Source organism: Tiliqua scincoides, chromosome 2, assembly GCF_035046505.1.
Source record: "Tiliqua scincoides isolate rTilSci1 chromosome 2, rTilSci1.hap2, whole genome shotgun sequence".
In the NCBI taxonomy this organism is placed as follows: domain Eukaryota; kingdom Metazoa; phylum Chordata; class Lepidosauria; order Squamata; family Scincidae; genus Tiliqua; species Tiliqua scincoides.
In genome coordinates, this window is record NC_089822.1 from 146,351,271 (window position 1) to 146,356,058 (window position 4,788).

The 4,788-nt window shown below is 42.8% G+C and overlaps 1 pseudogene; it reads left to right on the forward strand.

Annotated features, from left to right (window-relative positions):
* The first annotated feature begins 943 nt into the window (after positions 1–943).
* Positions 944–1,060, forward strand: LOC136643367 (5S ribosomal RNA; annotated as a pseudogene).
* Positions 1,061–4,788: the final 3,728 nt, after the last annotated feature.

A 4,788-nucleotide genomic window follows, 5' to 3' on the forward strand; every position in this document is an offset into this window, starting at 1 on the left:
CTGCCCCAGAATGCCCTCTCCTTGCCTTCCCCAAACCCCCACACCTTGGCTTTCACCAGTGCAAACTCAACTCTGCCAGGACTACTTGAAAGGAACCGCATATGTGCCTTACAGCACGTTCGTGACACTCCTCGGCCAGCACAATGGACCTGTGCTGGCCAATTGAGCGCTCGGGATTGTGCTCTTTGATTCTACAAATACTGTATTTGACATCAAGTGGCATTTGATTGCTATGTTTTAATATCTTATAGTTATATTTTGTAATATTTCATAACTAACATGCAAGTCATTTAATAAGTGGCAGTCCTGGTAGCTGACGCACACAAGTAAGTATATCAGAGGGTTTCAATAAATAGGAAATTTATTTTAATGAAAATTTATTCCATTAAAAAAAATATTCTCTACATAGCTAGATGTTTTAGGATGGAATTAGGAAAATTAATTTGGGAAAATAAATTGCAATTGAATAGCGATCCTTATGTGTGGAAACTGCATCCTAAAGAGACAAATAAATGTGAGAAGGTGACTTCTTGGTTCATGGAAAAATGTGCCAACTGGGTGCACATGTGATACACAATAGGTCATTGTATATGTCTCATACTGCTGATTCATATTGTACCAAACTCCTTAAAAGAGCTGCCTGTTCTGGTGCCTCCTATGCAAAATTAAACCGATTCTAGATAATAACAGGTGTGTGATACACCTCAGTGATGAGAATTTGCATTGTGAAGAAGACGCCATGTCCACATTTGTGGAGGACTGTGCTTATGATGAGTGTGGAAATGCAGAAATATCGGCAGATTTGTCACCTTACTTAATTAGAAACAGCAACTGTTACCCTGCATATGCCCGATCTCGTGTGATCTCGGAAGCTAAGCAGGGTCAGGCCTGTAGCCAATCAGATCGGATGACGTAACACTGTCACTGGGGGAAGTAAAGCCAATCCTTTGTCCTCTACCCTGCACATGCCTGATCTCGTCTGATCTCAGAAGCTAAGCAGGGTCAGGCCTGGTTAGCACTTGGATGGGAGACCGCCGGGGAATACCAGGTGCTGTAGGCTTATACCATAGCCTTTCGAGACTGAAGGTTGCCAACCATCAAATAATATTCAGGAGGCCTCTGTGACTGCCCCCCCCTCCACCGCAGATGCAGTGTACAACCCGATGACACAGCTGCATCGGCACTGGATGGGATAGGGCCCTTGATCTAAATCTGTCTTGTTGACCTAGTTTTGGCTTCTGTTGAAAAATAGACTTTGTGGACTACCGTCTACCTCCAAGTCACAACTGCATGCAAAATCATAGGACTATTTCAATTCCTAAAGCTGCCTTAGTCTGACAACAATGTAAATGAGACCAGAATCTAACCCCACAACCCTTTACAGTTAAACGGATAACTTTTTTTTTTCACTGTGCCCTTCAGGTTACATGATCTCCTACTTAAGATGCATGCAAGCTGGGATGCCACAAACTTCCTCAGGGTTCCTCAAGGGCTAAGCTAAAACCTAATTATACCTATTTGGTTAGACAGACTGCTCTACCTTTTGTTTCTTGTACATTTTTTTAATTCCCTCCTTCCCATCTTTTCCAACTTGCCAAAAAACCTCCTGAAGAGAAAATAGAGATTGTTTTACTTTTGCCTTAAAGGGCTCCTTGTCTTCATGGCCTTATTAAATAACCACCAGAATATCTAATATTCCGTGGACAGCTCTGATGGAAACGAAGCATAACATTAGTGGAAGGAGCAGGTTTCATGCACAATGTTGTCCCTAATTTGGTCCCCAGCCAATGAAAACTTTGCATGGACCAATTTGCAATGCTGCAACTGAGTTCCCTGAATTTTAAAAGGATGTTATATTCCAAGTAACTGGCCATTCTCCTTCCTACTGATATTTTGCCCCATTCCTGTGAAATCCAATGATTCACACCAGACACTTTTCCTTCAGCTGCCTTTCTCCATGGGTATATCTGTGTCATCAGTCTTTTAACTCTTGGGAGTTCTTATGTGAGGTGGATGATGGTCTCCTAATAAGAGATGATCTTATGATCAAGAGATGATCAATAGAAACTCTTTTTAAATGTGGTTGAAGGGAAAATATGGTATCACAATCACATGGTGTCATTTCGGTGGCAAGAATGTAGTGGAGTCAACAAACAGAAAAGAATTGATTTTCTGGAAATTAGGTTGTGTGTTAATTTCAAACTCACTTCAGTCGAACATACACTTTGCTTACTTTGGTAAAAATGACATACAGACTGATTCAGATGGGCTATATCTGCACCCTGTTGAATGACTTAAATTTCACTACAATCTCTGGGATGTAGCGAGTCTCTAGGTATGGAGGATTGAAGCTACAGGTCTCAAATTAGTAAGATGCTAGTAGCCCACTCCCCTTTTGACCAAGGTTTCTCAAAATGTTTCTAAAATGTTACTAGCGTTCCTGAAAATCCACAGTTCTAATAGTAAGATTTCCGTGGTCCATGTATGGGAAGAGGGGTGGATGCAGTAGAGGGAACTTCAGGATTTTATGTAGGAAATCTTGATATTGCACGCAGTACGTTTTTGACTGTGAAGATTGTGAATGTGTTTCTGTAAATAATGTCAGTTTATATTTGGAGAAACAAGAGCACTGCATGATTTGAGAAAGAACTAGACAATGTTATGAACCTCTTTGACGTGGAAGCCACACGAAAGTCAAGTGGCTAGTTGGAGTGACAAATGGATAAGAGTTGTGTAGACCTGCATCTTTCCAATGTATCCTTCCTGTTTGCCTCTGAGGAGCCACTTGAAACAGCTCTCTGATTCACCGCTTCCTGCATGGGGAGGCGGAGAGAGATGGAAAGCTGCCGTCACCACCATGTTCCCCCTCTCTTTACCAATCTTTTTTTTTTTCTTAGGGAAAGAAAGGTGGAGCACAATGTAATCCTTTTCCCACCCATCCCTTTCCTTACCATCCACACCACTGCCTGCTCCTACACCATCCTTTGTCAAATGAACAGGAAGAATGGAACATGCTGGGCAAATGATTCAGAATGCCAGTTGTTGAGGGAAAGGGACTATGTCAAGGGGGAGCAGGGTTGTCACCTTATTGTGGTCTTCCTGAAATAACCTGGCTGACCATGGCTAGAACAAGGATACACAGCTAGATGAATTCTAGACAACCTAGCAGAGCTCTTTTTCTTATGCTCCAATAAGTAGAAGATTCAGTTGCTGGGTTCACATAAAAGAGCCCTGTCCAATGGCACTACCTTTTGCCTTCCTGTTGTTTTAGTAGGCATGCAAGGAAATGCACAGTCTTTTCCATATTAGTAAAAAGGAATACTGTACTGGCTTATCCATTTGCTACCTAGAATCCAACTTACAGTTCTCGGATGTCGTTCCTAGACATTGGCTCTGCTGGTTCATTTAATGTTCCCACCATGTCAACTTATGAGTGCTTGAGACATTTGACAAGCCGACTTCATGCCCATCTGAAAAAGCTGCCCATGCAGCAGATTTGCCAAGTCTTGGCTATGTGATTCTTATTCTGGAAGGGAAGGAGCGAGTGTATTTGGAGTGTGTATTGGGGGGGATTGCTTCCTTTCTGTTAAAACATCTCCTACCTGAGGCACCAGCATCCTGTTCAGCTCTCAGATCCAGAAACAGCAAACTCAATCTAGCTGTGGCAGGCAAAGACTAAACTGGAATGCCAGCAGCAGACTGGGACTCTCAAACCACATTCTCTTGGAAATCAGACGAGACTTGGAGCAAGGACACCAGCTCAAAGCCAAGCATTTTCACCCAGTTTGTTTAAAAGTGCTTTCAATTTGTCTGTGCATGTCGCCAATCTTTAATATATCACTCGACTTTGCTTTAAATATTTTTTCCTTCAAATCATTACTACATGTGAAGAAAAAATATGTCTGTGGTATCCTTCGCTTCTCCTTTTCTGAATCCTGGTGGTGTCCCATTTATGTCATCTGCTAGTAGGAACGTGGACCTCAACCAAACCACAATTCTGCTCAACATTGTTGAGATTGAACTCTTATCCATTAGGCAATTTGTCTTAATGGCAGAAAAATTCATGTCAGAGAAAGGGGGCAGTAGAATGATTCCAAACAGAATTTACTTAACACTGTCAAAAGCAAATTATCAAAGAAGGGGGATATAGTCATTGGAGCAGGAGGCCTGTCAAAGTTACAAAGAGATTTACTATTTGATGGACAGTAGAAGTTACTTTAATGACATTGAAGTAAAATTAAAGTAACTGGCGACTTATTTTAATGATAAACTCATGTATTTTAGATATACATGAGAAGGTAAAGACATTGAACCTTTTTCTCTAAAAAGTGAGAACTTTTCCTGCATTCTAAAAATCAGTGTTAGCGCCAATCAGGCGCAACCAGCAGCTTGCCCCCACCCAGCCTTGTGCAGCCAGGCTGTGGTCGGTGCATCTGATTGGCCAGGCAGCCCAAAGGGGGAAGGATGAGTGTGTGCTCTGGCTCCCCCAGCTGGATGTAGCCAGGGATTGCTGAGTGACCAGGCAGCCCTAGGGAGCTGGAACCTGAGCTCCAGCCAGCCGCGCTCACTCCCGGTTGGGCTCAGTTCGCTCCAGCCAGAACCCCACCTGCCCACCCCGCAGCTAGTCTGAGATTGGCTGGCTGCTCTTAGAGGACTAGGTAGGAATTTTTTGCTATCAACCACATTGGCTGAGGTTTGACAGTTTCTTTGCCTACTGCAGACGGGCAAGGGTATGGTGGCAGCTAGGGAACAATATATTCAAATTAATCCCTAACAATTTATCTTGTC